The sequence below is a fragment of the Xiphophorus hellerii genome, chromosome 10 (genome assembly GCF_003331165.1).
Source record: "Xiphophorus hellerii strain 12219 chromosome 10, Xiphophorus_hellerii-4.1, whole genome shotgun sequence".
Classification (NCBI taxonomy): domain Eukaryota; kingdom Metazoa; phylum Chordata; class Actinopteri; order Cyprinodontiformes; family Poeciliidae; genus Xiphophorus; species Xiphophorus hellerii.
Window position 1 is genome coordinate 21,056,904 of NC_045681.1, and position 18,606 is coordinate 21,075,509.

At 38.0% G+C, this 18,606-nt stretch overlaps 1 protein-coding gene across 1 annotated transcript in view; it reads right to left on the reverse strand.

Annotated features, from left to right (window-relative positions):
- LOC116726780 (ras-related protein Rab-26-like) overlaps positions 1–18,606 on the reverse strand; it is an 82,246-nt gene that overhangs the window by 59,614 nt on the left and 4,026 nt on the right. The gene's annotated exons all lie outside the window — the stretch shown is intronic.

Below are 18,606 nucleotides of genomic sequence, written 5' to 3' on the forward strand. Positions count from 1 at the left end.
TAATTAGTCGCTCAGCTGCATTTAAATTGTTTTAGCATCTAAAACCTGATAAATGTGGTGAAATTGGAAAACACAAGCCAGTCGAGAACAAATTACATTGTTGGCGATTAAAGGCTCTCCCACACTTCATCCAAAGCAACTAAATGGGCTCTCATTGACGTAGTGGCGGAACAAAAATTGCGTGATTTTGTTCCCTGAGAGACATCCGCCGTCCCTTCTTGACACCAGACCCGGGTCGAACTATTTCAACAGAACTCTGCTGGGTGATTAATCAGAAGTTTATAATCATCCAGCTTTGCCATTTGACAAAGATAGTCAAATGGCTAAAAACTCCTAGATGGAAATTGCAACATCGTCGTTCATAGAAAATGCTGCCTGAAAAAAGATGGGGCAATATCTCCCATAAACGATGCGTAGCCTGGTGGGGCAAGTAAAGCCTGGCAGCCCGCCATGCTTATAATACACCAGAGGAAATCCTGTACAGCTCAATTCGGTTGCTGCATTTTAAGCCATTTGATTGCACCTGACTGCGTCTGATTAATACCATTTTAAAAACACAGCAATGTCATTATTGTGGACAAACTTAAACATGAAAGATGCTGAAAACATTGGCATAAGCTGGGGTCAATAAGGGAACTTTGATATTGTGCAGCATAAAGAACAGAATATTGATTTGTGTAACCGTTCGGTAGTTTTTCATGCGTTAATAAGCAATAAAACTGATATATTTCTCAAAGTAGATAAATACTGATTCAGAGCCATTTTGTAATACCAATATAAGAAAAAAGTAATACTGGAAAATAACCAAAACATATCATGCAAAAATTCAAATAGCTCTCTGTCTAATTTTAAAAAGCATTATTCACATCCACTTTCTGAAAAAGCCAAATACTGACCTTGAGTATCAATGTTTTATCTTGTTCAACTGTGACTACGTCATTAAAATGAAAACCCTTCAATATGTAGCTTAGTAGTCTGAATAGACCTTAAATAAATAATAGAGGAAGCTACAGCCATTCCTGCAGTCAGACTCACTAATTAAAGTTAAGGTCGGTTCTAGCCGGCTGCTTAGTCATAGTTACTGTTTCTGTTTTGCACTGAGGGGAATTAAGAGTTGAAATAATTGATTATTCGCATAATTAGATCACACTTTTAGGTGACTGATAATTGTATTTTTTATGTGTTATCCTCTTTAATAAAATTTGTTATGCTAATGTACAACATCTGGTAATAAGACCAGCTAATCCTAGATTTGTCATCCTCCGTGACTCTCTCTTTCACACCTCATCCAATTCTATTTGTGGTTTGTTTGTTTTGATAGAAATGACTCTGCCTTCCTTCTAGAGTCTTAAAAGCCTCCAATGTTGCTGCTTCTGAAGCCTGAGGACTGTAAACTAATCTACAGGGTAACCATTTTGATCTTTCTACCACGTAAACAAGCCAGCTCATCCGTCCGGTTAGACTCTTGTTCACATCAGCTTTGACCTCTGGTTTCTGAACAACGACCATGCCTTCCAATTTGTATCCCAGAGTTTCCTTTCAAACAAACTGCTGAAACAAGATTTTTCCCTTTATTTATTTCTTTATCCTTATCTACAGATTTTCTATTCTTGTTATTTAATTCCCTGTGGGCTGGTACAGCTGTGTCTGATAGAAGAAGTCTGGCTTATGGACATGAAAGTTACAGATCCATGAAAGCGCTTACCCTCTCCGTCTTGGCCATATTGTCAAAAGTCAACACGGATTTCAAACGAGGGGTAGTCGACCGAAGTTGGGCTCACATTTCCACCTAAAGCCTCTTTTTCTATTCTGGGGGACAAACTTCTACTCTCACAACAGAGAATTTCTACTTGTACTGCAGTTTAACAGCTTGGTGTTTTAAACAAACCAGCACATGTTATTATGGGCATAAGGAACAAGTCCAAGAATGTAAGTTTACACCAGTATGAGCAATGATTATGATTATGTTTTACCAAAGATACTCACGGTAACAGTAAGGATTTGAGTGGACATATTTGACCTTGTGCAGCCTTCCCGTACAGACGGAGCGATTTGAGCATCGTCATTCATAATGTTTAGCCTCCATTCTCCAGCTGTTGGTGTGAGGCAGAGATGAGCTCCAGTCACATCAAACAGATATATAGAACAGCTCAGGTCTCCCAACAGGCTAGTTTAAAAAATATGGAGCACTTTCGCTTGTTTAGATTGCAAGCCTCCCACTTTGGCTTGTCGGTTGATCCCATTTATCCTCCACTGAACAGATTTCCCTACGTTTAGCCAGAGGCGGGAGTTAATTTCCACTCACGATTGCAGCGATGCTATTTATGCTCAAGGTTAGGCTGCAAGAATCTCACATCAGCCAATGAATTGGAATGAAGCATTTTACAACGGCACAATATATGTATATTTTTAAATAAAAGCCTGAACACATCTTACGTAGATGTGTAAGGTTGCTCCCATTTTTTACCCCACAAGAGAGACTTTAGAAAAAATTCCTATTATGAGGCGAGGAGCATGCTAAGCCCATCTAAACCATTCAATCCTTTCCCAGACATGATAGTATTATCCAAACAATAGGCTGGGAATCCTATTGGGTCATGTGGTCGTCTTATTTTAAATCTTACCAGGCTTAAAAACTCATGTTCAAGCCTATGCTTTATCTTACAATATTCAGAGGTGTTACTGAGAGCAGATTTATAAAAGGTCAAAGCATTCTCTGATCAAATTGTCCAGCATCCTGTTGAAATATCCTAAAGTAAAGACAGTATGCCGACAGATTGTTCAATAGACAATGGTTTACAAAGATCAGCTTTCCAAGGGGCTGTTTCATAGAAACTGTGCTTTGTTTGACAAACAAAATCTGAAGACTAAATTAGGGTGTTTTCACACCTGATAGTCCGGTAGACTTGGTTCGTTTGGAGACAAAAATTGCAACATTTGTTGCATTTTCAGCTGGTACAGTTCTCTTTCACACTGCACTGTCTCAAATGAATCAAAAACCTTTGAAAAACCTGTTTACTCCCTCGCCTGTGGTGGCGCTGCACCAAGAACCACTGAAGGAAAAGACATAAACCCCTCTGAAGATGACATGAGCGCAACTTCCTTCTTCAGGAAATGTAAACAAAACTGGAGTGGAGATTTTAACGACTGTTTTTTTCCCTTTGGCAAAAAAAAAATACAAGCCATTTCTCCCACTAGTGCTGGACTAATGCATTGGTTTTGGTTGAATTTCCCAGAATGCCCTACAGTATAATCCACTTCCTGCTTTTAGAGTGGTCTCCAGTCCACTTGGCATTCACATATGTATTCAAACTGCGCCAGAGTTCACTTCAACCACACCGAGACGTAGGTTCACTTTTGTGGTCCGCATCAGTTTGAGTACGCATTCACACCTCCTCAAATGAACCAGACTTTCTAGGCAAACGAACTAGAGTTCGATTAAAGCAGACTAAGCAGAGATAGTACGAATGCACCCTTAGTTTCACATCTTGGTAGATGTTCCCACTGAGGAGAGTTGACATTTCCAGATGTAGAGAATTATCCTTTCTCCATTAGGTTCATGATGTATGAGGTTGAAGAAGAATCAGTGAGTGGAATTCATGAATTCCATTTATTAAGACAAAAATACACCTGGTCCCTTTGTTCATACTATTCTTATATCCTAACAGAGCAAAATGGCATCAAACAGCAGTTTGTAATTCCCTTTGTTAGCCTCTGCCTAAGCTACAAGCTAAAGAGGGCGTTCCCTGGTGTGTCATTTCCTTTAACATTAGCTTTGAGGGTGTTCCCCAACATGCAATTTCCTTTAGCTTTGCATGCAATTGGTCTATGTGAATGCATGTATGTGAATACAAGCATGCAAATAGCTAAAAGAGAAGAATTTTTTTTTTCTCAACACAGACTACTCCCAAAATCACAGCGAGGGATTTATTAAAATCCCTTTATACGATCACCTTTTATCATTCTCAAAATAGACCACCACAAAATGTCATGACAAACTTTTAAGTCCATATTGCTTATCCATAATTTTAATGTATTTCGCTCATTTTGATACTATGACCTCTGTGACTTTTCAAGAAGCTGCAGTATGGTCTGTTTCTTCCTGACATGTTTATATTGGGTCTTGGTGACCTGTAGCCAGCCAGTGAAAAAAGTCAATGCTAGCCTATTATTTACAATGTTTATTTTACCTTATTTATTCATGGCAGTATTAGCCCTTTTAAAAAGCTAATAACTGTGATTTTTTATCCACATTTGCCACTTTTGACAAATCATAGCTTTAAAAAACGATTCTCAGGGGAAAGATAATCATTACTTACCTGACCAGCTATTAGTTTAAATAACATTGCTCCCTCATGATGTCTGACTCATACTGTATGATGCATATGCATGTTGCTATAGATACAGAGCAGATTAGCTGTACGTTTGCAGAGCCTTTAGGAGCATTTGTTTTACTCGATTCAAAATAGCAACAGAGGGCAAACTATTTTCAGCAAAATGTTGAAAATAGTTTGTTTATCAAAGCTTTGAGTTCTGCTCCTCAGATCAGATCTAACAGCCTCAGTTTTTTTTTAGTTTTTTTTTTTAAGCTATGTCCTTGAGTCTCATTCACACAGCAGCTAGGAATATTTACAGTCTGATAATATTACTGTGCTTTTGCTAAAGTATTCACACTTTTCCCCCCACATGACACCAGACAGGTCAGGGATAAAGCCGACATTGGCAGACCTAGAAAAGCATGGCCGGCCACTTAATCTGACCATGGTAACTCTGGAAGAGCTGCAAAGATTCATACCTCAGGTGGAAGAATCAGGTGATAAGTTATTTATGTCTGCAATTCCCAAATGGGGCCCTTATAGGAGAATGATGAAGCTAAATCCAGATAAATCCTGGAAGAATGCCACTCTTACCTTCCAGCAGGACAACAACCCAATGGTTTCCATCAAAACACATCCACATGTTAAACCTAATTTCACTTTTAAATCGGTGGTAAAACATGGAAGTAGGAGTCCAAAGACACTCTATGCAACCTTACAGATTGACTGGGTAGAAAGTCAATCCGTCAGATTGATTTTCTACTTGCAGGACTTGCAGGAGGTTTAACAGAAAACGTCTACCTACTGGTTTGACCATATGATGTATAATTGTGTTAATAATTTTGGATTATAACCCACAAAGGCAGATTCAAAGTCTGGGAAGTCAGTTGTTCTTAATTCATTTTTAATCAGCACCAGTTTTAAGTGTCATTAATTCATGGAAAAGTGCATAATTACACTCACACCAGTCCTACAGACGTAGAGAAGAGTAGTTTCTCTGTAAAATATTGGTTTTGAAACAAGAAAGTAATAAATTGCCACATTAAAAATGAACAACAAAATGACAAAATCTGTGGTGCAAAGATTACTCAGAACTAGAGTCCATCTTCCAAAAATATCAGTCATCTCCAGAAATATGTGTAGTTTATTCAATGCCTCATCATAAGAGACATTAAACTTGGATAAAGCATTAAGCAAACTGAAATGGTTTAATGAGGTTACAATGTCAACCAATAAGATCACACCATAACGTAGTGAAACTCTGCTTAATCTCACTGTAATCCCAGAAACCTGGGTGTTACTGTAGAGAGAATATTTCTACTACAGAATCTGGTGACCAAAAAACACAAGACCTTTGATCGTTGAATCTTTTGACGCACTTACAAACGTCATCGCTCATACCACCAGAATCATATTTGAAACCAGTTTATAATCTAATTTCATTTTATGCCGCAATGAGGATCAGTTAAGGGATAACTTTGTGATGATCCTTAGCTATGGGTACATCATTATCTTTGTGATAAACCACCTATTGGGTAATGTATTCATTTGTTTTCAATGCGGTGGGGGGAAAAAAAATTAATCTGGAATATAGCTCAAATCCTCAGCACATTAAAGTGAAATATAGCTACACTGCTGTGTTTGGTCCCGTTTATATGAAGCCAGGATTTCCGAGCATCACCGATATCTGATTAATCCTGATTCACTGCAGCGGGGACATACAGGCGGAGAGGAGACAACGTTATTTCCATGAAGGACACTGAAGAAACATTAACTAATCATCGAGGTATCATCATGCCCTGCAGATAATGAGAATTAAACATGAGGCAGTTGATTCTTGATTGTTTTCCAATGGGCTACAACACATAACCCACAACATCAGACATTTATCATGATTGTTCTAAATGGCAATTGTTAAGGATGCAGAAGAATCATATGAGATGGAAATTTGCCGGCTGCTGCTTCTTCTCGTTTCCATTTCTGTTTTAAAACCAGGCTCTGAATATGCAGATTATTTTTGAAGGTTCTGTTGATTTTCTCTCAATTGTGAGACCTTGGCGACACAATAAACCTTCCAAATCTTTAATTTTGGAATGCAAATAGTGTTTACTGGGTCCTTTAACTTTCTAATCAGAGGAACAATTTGTTCTTCTACTCTTCTGCTCCAAATAGCAATTAGCAGATAAAACAGTCTGTCACTTGTGTTGATAAATTCAACTCCTTAGGAGATCAGTCTTCCTAGTGCAACATTGGCCTTTTTCATCCAAACAGATAATCTTGTTGTTATTGGGAATGTTTTTAGGTCAGGAAAGCTTAAAGATGTTAGATAAAATGCCAGCGAACTTTAACTGGAATATATTGTGTGTAAAATGTTAAACGGAGACCAGTTTTTAAAAAACTACTATTACAAGATCCTCACAATGTGCTAACTTTGAGTAAAGATACTATGATTCACAAACTGCTTCCATCCAATTGTCATGCGAATTTTGAGAGAACTTTTAATAATGTTGCGAATAAGTAGAGAAATGCGAATTAGGCGGGTTCCCAAACCATCGGTTGGTTTGGTGCCAGTCACCAAGGCCAAGCAATGCGTAATTTTGTCAGATGTTGACGCTATGCATTGCTGCAGCAAGCAGCATGAACCACACATCTCAGGAAAATGGAGAGTTCCCTCCTCTGTGCTGGAGGTTTGATACTTTTTACAATCTTTGTGTCTCTGTCTCACCATTGGATGGCGGTCTGTGTCTCGATAACAAATTTTGCTGGATGATAAATTGTTCCAGAAGTTATTGCGACAAATGATAATACTGTTGTTTTGAGATAACCTGAGTAATATAATAATAATGGCACAATAATGCAAGAGCACATTCTCAACGATCAATAAACTTTAAATCCTAATGAACATTCAACACTGGAACTGGGAGACATTTTAAATATCCAAAATAAATAAACAAGAGAACAAACAACAAGATGAATAATCAAGTCCAAACAAAATTACTCTTTTAAAAGGGACCAGACTGAAGACTTTTATCATCCAGTTTTTGGTGGAAAGGGAGAAAAGAGAAAAACAATAAATCATGCAAAAACTCTTTTTTTTCCCTCCCAACACCTCAAGCGATCGTCTGACATTTTTGTAAAATTGAGTAAATTATTTTGAATTTGGCCGCTTCCAGCAATCTGAATTTTTTATTTTTTTTTAAAGCGTACATGGAAACACAGTTACTACTTCACATTAGTGACACAAAAATATGAAAAATGATGTAGATCAAGAGCAGCAAGAAAAACCTGGTTTCTATGCCCGGCCGTGTCTTTCTGCATGAAGCTGACATGTTCTCCCTGTGATGAATGGGATTTCTCTGTGGGCTTCAGCCTCCTTTCACAGTCCAAAAAAACATGGTTTGATTGATTAGCTTAATTAATGAGCTGTGTGTGAATTGTTGCTGCTCAGGTAACCAACCTGCAGCCATCTGCCTACAGACATGCCTCATAGTTAATTAACTGTTATTTAAAAACTGTGTTGTAATAATAAGAGTGATGGATTGCATACATGTACCGTTTATTTTAATGTTTTAAGCCAAAAACAGCAAAAAAAGAAGAACAATATTTTACCTGAAACACAATGCAGATATCACCCACAGTGGCCTAAGAAAGTGATGGGAAGTATTACAAAAACTATGAATCTGATTTGAATGCAAAGAGCTAGCTGGATTCACTGGCACACAACAATAATATAATAACCTGTAACCTACAGAGTGATCTGACATTAAAAAAAAAAGAACTCAAGAAAAACATGATTAGCTCCGATCCTCTAATGCGGTGAAAGACAAGCAGCTGCAGCATTATTATCCTTCATCACTAATAATGGATAAAGCTAAATTAAATGCTTGATGGCATCTTTTTGTACATTTGAATGCAAAAATAATCTAATCTGGTCTCCACTTTTGAAATTTTGCCAGTGCAAAAAGCATGAAATTACCTACAACATTCAGCTCTTAAAAGCCAATTATGTGATGTTTGGTTGCCAGAATCCTGTCCTGCACGTCTTAAATATAAGTCTATAAGAAGATTTCCTGGCTGAGGCGGCTGAACTGACTTCTCATTTCATCTCATGGTTAAAAGAAAGTCCGACGGTCTGTGAACCTTTTTAAAAAGAAACTGTACTTTCTATGTACTTTGCAGTTTCTTTAGATTTTTACCAGATAACAGCAAAGCTGAACAGAGAAAAGCAAATGGTCAGATTTGTGTGGTGAAAAATAAGAAATTGGAATTTAACATGGATTTGAATCTAGACTGTAGATGCTATTGAATTAGTATGAAATGTGTGCTTGGAGTTAAAATAGGGTGAAAGTACGCGCTTCCTAAGCAGCCTGGGATTTCTTTGCTTTTGCACTACAACTGGCTGGTCCTTTTAAATTAACTTAAACTGTAGGGTTATAAATAAAAAGTTATTTTTAATTTCTACAATAGATAAAAAATATATATATATCAGGCCAGACCAAAATAGAAATAATAATAAATTTAAAAAATCTAAATATCCCTGAATTTTTCTGTGATAATATTTTGCTAAAATTATTTCCTTGGAACAAACTGCTCAAAGCAAACGCGCACCCTGTGTGAAGTTGCAGTCTTGTGAAAAATAACGACGAAGAAGAGACGGCGCTCCATATGGAGGGAACAGAAGTTTTAGCAGCTGTGTTGTGATTTCTCACAACTGCGATAAATCAGAGGCAAATCTTTTCCTCGCGCCGCGCGTGATGAGGCAGTTTGCTAACAAACTGCTCTTTCCAGCCAACTAAAAATTCATTCACCCACGTAAAATAATTCATCAGATAAGCACATTTTACATCCTGTGAGCGGCAGCAAACTGAATGATTCAGTATTGTGTTTTAAGGGAGACCTGTTCCTTTGATTTATGTAACAACTTGACCTCCTTCCTACAACAGTTCTAGTTATAAATGATGGAGTGACTACGATCAAATGTGAAATGCCGTCCCTCAGACTATGTGCAGATTTGTCGGTAGAAAGGTTCAGTCCTTCAAACAAAAGTAGAAGTGGCTTGATTACTCCCAGCTAGCAGAGTATGTGTAAACCTTTGAGGGCATTTATATATTTTTGCAAGTGGTCAATAAGTGTAAAAATCTTTACATACAGACGGATAAAGTAGAAAGAAAATTCCTGTTCTGCAAGACATCTGTTGTAGAAAGGGTGTGGGTTTTGAAGCTTCAGACATCACCATCTGGAGCTGGACCCTTTTTTTTTTTTTTAAAGATGCTTACATGCACTGAATAAAAAGACATGCATGCCTCTGTCCAAGGAAAAGATTAGACCAAAATTATCTTGTTTTAGGTCAGAATTATCAAAATTATTTGTACTTGATAAATGCCAGAAAACACAGAGAGAACAATTTTTAAGATTTTTTGTAACTTTCTTCAAATTCATAAGTTTTCATGCATTTGCCAGTATCAGGGATAACTGTCCTTTGACGCATGATGTGGGCTAAACCTAAACTGGTGTCAAATTTTTTTATTTTATCAAAAAGTTGAGACCAGATGTGAAATGTAAACATTTCCAACAAAATCCCACGGACGCCAAAAACGTGCGTTGTGTTTTCATGAGCAATTCGGATACAATCAACCATTCCGTTATGCTGCGAGCAGAAAATAATTATTTTCTCACTGGAAGAAATCAATTCTCCATGTGAAGCCTTGCGTGGGGAGCAGATCAACACTTTAACCTCGTCTCGCTCCAGTGGAGCTGTTCAGCAGCCTTCACTGAACCACTCTGATTGACTTGGAAGGCTTCCAGCTCTCAGAGAACACAAGTCAGCTGTGAGTGTGAGGTAAAGCTTTTCATCATCCAGCGTGGCAAGAATCAAAACGGTGCGTGACAGACCCATCTGAAAATCTGCCACCATGTCCAGATGTGGTCACGGTTACTCAGCGGGTACAGCAACATCCAAACAGTCGACATCTCCACCTCAGGCAAACCTGAGGCAAAACAAGCCCGAGAGCCATCTGCCTCGCTAAACGGGCAGAATTTGATAGAAGCAGTCGCCGCGCAGTTGCTATGTTGTCATGGTTACTCGCCCGTAACAACGGTCTCCTGGGAGTACAACAAGTACTTGAGGAGTCATGTGATGCAAAAAGGAAAAAGGTAAAACGGAGCAGACAAGCAGGCTGGACTGTGAGAGTGTGTGTGTTTATGACAGGTCTGCAGGAGTAGACCGACTTCAGCCCCGTCACACACCAGGAAAAAATTAATCAGGTCCAAAACAGAGACTACAACAAATCCAGATCGTTTGTCTTCACTTCTCCCCAAGACAGAGGAGTAAAATCAGCTTCAGGTTTTTCTTGGTAACGCTTCAAACATCACAGGTACAGTTTTTATTGGCGGGGTGTTTGGACTTGAAAGTCGGGAGATGAATTACGCTAATAAAATATTACATTTTGAACCCAGTCATATTTCAAACAAAATCTGTGATCTCTGCAATACTTTTCATGTTTACGGTGATGGGCTGCAGACATTCTGTTTGGAATACAAATCAATACGTTCCATTTTGTCTCACCTGGATAGATCACCTTTCTGCGATCTTCAAAGTATTTTCAAAATATTATATAATCTTGACAACTTCTTTTTCTTTTTTAAGTCGACTTTTTAACTAATGTTCTTTAGCAAACATCTCAGCTCCCCACACAACAACTGGATTTGTACTGAGAAAATTACACTCAAGTGGACTATATTTACTTATTCTATTTAGGAGCATTAGAGTAAAGAGGGTGGTGTGATAGTGAAAGAAATTCACATTGCAGTTTTTTCAACCGTGCGATACATATTGCATTCAGCATTTTGGGCATCGTTTTTAATCTCCAGTGTGAATATCAGTTGCCATAAGACTCTCTGGCTGAATGTTATGTTCGTATGAAAAACGCAGGTTCAAAACACATTGAACACATTTGCCAACAAATATTCCGCTCCAAACTATCCTTTGTACACACAATACTGCAATGGTGATATATTCGCAGCAGATTGTAAATCCCTAAAAACAGAGTACATGTGCACTCTACACTTTTCAGATTACTTTAAAAAATTGTTTTTTCTTCCAATTCACAATTATGCTCTCTTTTGTGCTTGTGCTCAACATCCCAATAAAAAGGTGTCAGCATGACAAAATGCAAGATTACGGTGCCTGAATACTCTTGGAAGGCAACGTGCTCCTCAGTGTGCCAGTAAACAACCATCTATTTTACTCCTTTAATTACAGAGATCACAGTCAGGAGATCCAGCATGTTTCTCTGAGTAGTTCTACTGCCTGCTCTCAAATGAACACGTTTCCCATGAACACGCTGCCTTACGCTCTTAGGAAAGACAGCTTACTGTAATCTCATGCTTAATGTTCCCAGCAACATTTCACTCTGAAAACAGCTGCTGAGAAACCACTAGAGACAGAAGCCAAACTGCTTCAGAAGCTGAGGATGATGAGAATGAGAAGAGAAGGAATTCACAGCCTTCATCGTCTAAAACTGTACAAAATGTACAGTTTTTGGGTGAATATATTCTAATAGAAATGATAAGATGTGCCATGACAGCTACAATAATTTATCATATGCTGACACAAACTGTTGTCCAGTTTTTGGATGATGATTGGATACTTTAAATTAAACTCTGCTTCTTGCACACAGTGATTTTGACAATATTGTGAACGTCAAGTCTATTTGTGTTAATTATGATGATTTCCTGCTTACAGCTGATGAAAACATGACATTTAAGACTGGAGTGTTAAATGTGGGCTTAGTGAAAAAGATCATTTTCAAAAAATACTTCTAATGTGAGGCTGCACAGTGCACAGTGTGCCAACGCAGTTGGTAGCACTGTTGCCTTGCAACAAGAAGGTCCTGGGTTCAATTCCCGGCACGGGGTCTTTCTGCATGGAGTTGCATATTCTCCCTGTGCATGCGTGGGTTCTCCCACAGTCCAAAAACATGACTGTTAGGTTAATTGGTCTCTCTAAATTCTAGGTGCAAAGCTCTCTTAATGCAAAGCTGGTGATGCATTCACTGTGGAGGAGCCTAAAAGGTGTTACTGACATGATCTATGAGTTGTTGGAGCCTCAAGCAGATGGATGATTCTCAATCATCCTGAACAGAGCAGAGTCCATGAAAAGCTGGAACGATGGAACGGTCTGCCTACAAGCGTCTTTATGGAAAGATGTTCAACAACCTTAGGGAGGAGAGTAACTCACATAAAACCACGCTGAAATATTCCTGTAAAGTTATGATGGAGTTCTATATTTACAGCTTAAAATATCTAAGAGGAACTGATCTATAACTGTTCTAGAGTAAAAAATAAATAAAAAAAACAGATTAGTTAAGAAAAGTAAAAATAAGATCAAGTACATTGTTACACATAGAAACAAATGGTATTTACCAAGATCAATACAGAAAGATTTTATTGCCAACAAATACCCATTAACAAAACCATTGAAACAATGCAACAAGCTACATTATTTTATTTTTTTTACAATGCATCTAAAAACCTAATTGTATAAACTGAAACAATGTTCCCAATCAGACTGTAAATGGCAGGCGGGGGACATTTCAGGAAAATGCAGGCTTTGAAAGAAAACCTGCATTTATTTGATTATTTAATCAAGAAATTAATCAAAAAATTACTCACCTGCTATATTATGTATTAGTTCCAGCATTATGTAGCACAGATAACTGACAGGGTTCATTAAGGACAAAGTAATCGTAATAATTAATTGCTGTTTTGGTTCATCCAGAAAAACACAGCATGGACCAGAACCAGCATCAGCAGGCTGCAAGCTTCAGGTCACTGTTCGACTAAAAGACACAGCAACGATGAAAAAGAGCAAAACAGTGGCTCTTAGTTTTGGCAGCAGTCCAGACCATCGGTATGCAGGAGTTGGAGTGGGAAGAATTAAGCTGATTTTCCTGGAAGAATCCAAAGAAACTGAGTTCAGTGATCAGGAGCTGCTGCCTTAAACCAGGAGGAGCATGACCTTGACGAGGTTATGGATGAAACCAGACAGTCGGGCGATGCAATGAGTAGGAGAAATGTCACTTTAAAGACATTTTCTAATGATCAACTCTTTCTTTTCCATTGAGAATTTTTATGTCTTGAGTGTCATAATTCAGTTATCCATGATGAATCGTCAAAAAACTGGTTTCTCTGTATCACAAGTAAGCTGACAAGTTAAAAAGGTTCAAGATAAAGTTTTTAGAATGCTCTACTTTAGAGTGTTTTTCCATATCCAACCACTTACCAATCAAAGAAAAAAAATGATAAACTCTGCCTCTACTGCTATGCACAAGAGCATTTTTGTTGTAAATTGGCATGTTCACGCCATGGTTTATGGAGAGAACAAGTTGTAACTCTTAATTGTTGTTTCATTTGTTTTAGTGTACATCACATTGGCCAATGTGCTGTACTTGTTTTTAAGTGCTTTTAAATAAAATTGTATTCATTATATTGTTCTTATAAAGAAAACCGCAGCAAAGGAGTAGAGGACATTTCAACTTTTTAAGTTGAAAAGAAGCAACAACAAAAAAAAACACTTGCACCTGTACATGCAACAAAGATACAACTATTCAACCATTTAGCTGTTTGTTTCAGTTATAACTTAACTGAGCTAAAAGGTAAAGTAACAACCATTTGTGTATAAAGGAGCGAGCAGAACTCAAGTTTGTGTAATGTCACTCTGAGCCAGATCCTGTTTCTGCTGGAGTTTCCTTCCTGTTAAAGGAGGGATTTTCCTCTCCACTGTCGCCACATGCATGCTCACTATGAGGGATTGCTAGAATGTATGTATAACTGAACTCAAATTACTTTTTGTGGTAAAAGTGCCTCAAGATGACAGAATTGTAGCTATTTAGATAAACTGAACTGTCCGGTGAATTGCAACTCCATCTAAAAAGACAAAAAACAAAAAGTTTATGGAAATAAGGGGCAGATATTTATATGTAAGCCTCGGAGGTGAAGGGGTGTTAGTAAAAAATAAAACTTCTTCCAGTGTGAAAAGAGATGAAACTCATCAGCAATTCTAACTGAGGCCTCGCTGGGGAAGACAGAAAACAATAGGGACCGAGGGGCGGCGTTTGAAGTTTGATTTCTGGTGCGTCGTCTCTTTCTGTGAGGAAAAATATAAGCAGCACAGAAGGTTTTCGCAGGTCCACCCTCTTTTCCAGAAAAACTTTCCCTCTGCTTCTAGGTTTCGGACACCATCACCTCATTATTGCAAAGGTCACCAGAGCACATCCCTGACGGTGCTGAAAAGTGCTGCTTTTTAACTCCAACTCCTGCATTAACCGCATATATTAACTAAAGAGCAGTACTTTACTACACTTCAGTGCCTGATGGGCACAAAGACCAGAATACATTTCCAAAAGATGAGAAAAGTAGCTCTTTGTTTCCCTCTAGATAAAACAATGTACTTTTGGAATTTACATGATACTTAAATAGATTTTTTTTTTGATACCACAGTATGTTGATGGATTTGGAAACAGAGTTTCATTTAACCTGGACTGCCCTCTCACACCTAGTTGAGCAACACCTCATTTGAAATTAATATTAGTGCTGAGACGCCATTAAAAATTCTGTTTGAGTTGATTGGAGGGTTTGTAATTAATTAACCACAATTTAAAGACTCCATATTGACAAAATAAGCAACATTTTCAACTCAAAAAATCATTTTAGTTGCCACATTATTGAATTAATAGACATACGAGCTCAATAACAAATATTGATTGTTTTTTTAACTGTTGCGTAGGTTATTAAACCATCAGATTGCAAAGTACTATTATACCTATTCTGCTTTCAAGTGTTTCAGGATAATTTGAAAGTCTTGTCCAGCACCTCAAATTGAAACTGAAAAAATAGGTGGAGGATTTGGAATTGGCTAAAACCTGAATCTGCATTTCAAGCTTCTCAAGGTTGAAGTCAGCTTGAAGCTCACAGATTTTAATTTTAATTAAATTAATTAAAATTAATTCAATTTTAATTGAATGTAAAAAAAATTTAAAAACAAATCAGCTTTGGGAGAAACAGACACTGGTTGGCTTCATTTTTAAGAAGAATTAGAAAGCTCTTTGAATAAAGCATCTCTGGCAGTACTTTCCTTGAACATTCAGTCTGCTGACAATGAATGAAATCGGCTGCAAATTGATGGAAACTTTAAAGATTTTGGGTGAATAAAACACCAATTGATGGCTGATGATGAGCGTTAGTGTCGTGCATGAAATATGAAAACATCTCATTTAAGTGGTTATAGACACATTGCAGAGTGACGTCACTAGCTCTAGAGCCCACCACCTTTCCCCCTAACTATTTGCTGGATGACAAAAAAAAAAGCTGCTCACTGACAATGACAGCCATTGGTTTTAGCTGCCAAGTTCTCAACCCAACACGTTAAATCTTAAATGTATTGCTGATATATATAAAAGAAAAAGGGACACAGTGCTTTGCTACTAATTGTCAGCACTACGACAACTAGATAACCAGATAAGAAAAAAAAATTAATTAAAAAATAATTAGTGAGGAAGAAGGAAGTAGGTCAGTTATGCTAGCTTGACTTTGACAACCTTAACATGTAAAGTGCTGCAGAATTCAGTTCAGATAAAACTAAAGAAAGGCAACCCACACACCAACTCTCTGGCAGATCATCAGTACAGCAGGTTTTAATTAGATGGTAGCTAATCTAACACAGCGATCACTTATTAAAAACTGTAAGATAAACATCAGGCCTGAAAACATAAAACTGTAACAGACTGAATGTTCTGATCTTTGTGTGGGAAATGTTTGCGTGTTTTTTGGTGTTGGAAAAAAAAACAAGCTGCCCAGTTTTTAACAAAGTCACCAGTGGCACATGACCCTCTAACTCAATACATTTTGTTTTCTGACACACCATCCCCTACTGCTACACCCTTTCATTAGGTTGGAGGATGGGGAAAAAAGAACCTTTGACCTTTCCTCTTTGCATAATATCTGCCATTGGGTTGTTATGCAGTGACCTGCCTTTAGGCCACAGCTTTAAAATCTTCCATATTTTTGCTAGTCAACAGGAAATCTCAGTCAGGAATAACTATTCTACCCTGACAAAGCATTTCTTGTCTCCGTTACCCGAGGGCCACCGTGTGCGATAGCAAACTCCATTTTTGTTCAGCTGAACTCGTTGGGCATAGAGAACTGGTACGCAGCCGTAGCAACGGAGGCTGACTCGGTTACAGCAAGTGAGTGGGAGTGTAGCAACTCCAGGCTGGGAAAAAAAACAAAAAACTAAGAATCAAAGAAGTTTCAAATTCTGCAGATGAAAAAGGATATATTTAGAGGAGTTTGGATCTAAAATAGGAAGCAATCAATGGTGTGAACAGAAACACAAAACTACACTTGGGTAATCAGTCTCCCTGACATATTGAGACAAAACAATGTTCTACTGAAATACTGTTATAAGATGACTTTAACAGAGATGCCAGAACCTTACTTTAGTTGTGATTAACCAAACTAGTGTGCGTACACATGCCAATTATTACATATCCTGAAGCAGTCTGCTGCGCTGCTGAATCCCACCTTTCAGTTCTGTGTTTATTGACCTGATTTGAGCATCTTTCTACTCTATTGCTCCCCTACAAGCAGCTCTGCTTGACAGCCTCAGTGAATCAGGGCTCAGAAACCTCCTGGGTGGTGCTGGTGTTGGGGTGGGTTTCTCTAAAGCGCTGTGTCAGATTCTGTGGGCATCCTGCTTCGGGGAGCAGCAAGGCAGTAAAAGACAGAGACCGGTCATCTCTCCTAGTCCTCAGCAGCCACAATTAATGGGTGATTGTTTTTTTATTGCCATTGTGACACCTCTCTGTAATTGTCCCTCAAGGCACTGTAGCCAGTACTTTGGTTTGCCACTAGCAGTAAAACAAATAATCCATTCACCCATCGAAACAGTCTTTTTAAACTATTGTTGACATGTTTGCTTTATTCAGGTCAAACATGTTGTTGGGTGTGGAAAATATCTGGTTCAAGGTCAAAACCCTCGATTAACTACTAATGATGTCAGGAAATGTTCAGACTTTAATGAATTCTAGATTTAAGAGTCGGTTCTTTCCAGAAGGTAATTATTGTGGAAAATAGTTCTGAGGATGTCATTATAATATTCATCTGCGACACCTTAGAGGAAAGGGAATCTCAGTCATAATACAGTCGAAATATTTAACACACAGAGGGATTCATGAAGCAGAAGTCATACGCTTTGATGTTCATATTCTGTCTTGTTCAAGTTCTTATTTTTCATGTGACTGCCATATTATTTCTGCTGCCACAACCAAAGTGGAAAATCAGATGAATCCAAGCTTTTATTTTTATATTTAAAGAGGCAGTATTGTGTGTTTTCCAGGCACATTGTGCCACTTTGTAAAATAATGAATTAACTGTTAACTTTGTTTGTTATAAAAGGGCTATGTATATTAAATCTGGTTTGAAGAGAAATTTCAATTCCTAATTTAACGCCTTCAAATTGGGCCTCTGTCTCTTTAAAAACTCTTCCTCTTCCTGAAGCTCCGCTTTCAGAAAGTCATCACAACATCGCTCTTCTATTAACCCTTTAACAATGTTTAAAGATGTGCAGTTCCACTAGGTGTTTGTCAAATTGTTTCAGCTAGTCTAAAGGAGTTGAGTGGGGGAGTCGCTTTGAAATGTCTACCCAGGCGTTTAGCAGAGCTGAATGGTTGCCACAGGAAGTTAAAAGGATTTCTCAAAACATGCATGGAAGAATCAAAGCAACAATCCAGGGATGTTTTTGATGAGGGGATAACAATAGAAGACAAAAACTGAACTTGCAATGTGTGACAGAAAACTACTGTAGCACATCACGCCATCTTCACAGGGAAACACGGGGGTAGCAGCATCATACTGTGGGAATGCATCAACAGGGAAGCTGGTCGGAGTCAAACAAGGAAAGTCCCAGAAAAAACCTGTCAGAAGCTGCAAAACGATTGAGACCGAGGTAGAGATCAACCGCCCAGCAGGACCCTCAGCAATCAGCAAGAACTACAACGTGGCAAAACTTGAAAGCAAAACAGTACTGTACAAAGCCTGTTTTAATTTTCAGGTCTGTCTTTGTAAAAAAAAAAAAGAAAACCACATTGTTTTTTTACACAAGAGATGTTAGTTTGTCACATAGAATCCATGAAAGTTGGTGGTTGTAACATGACAAAATACAGAAACCTTCAAAATGTATTAGTTGTTTGTCATGGCGTTGTAAAAGAAGCATCTAAAGGTGATGACCTCT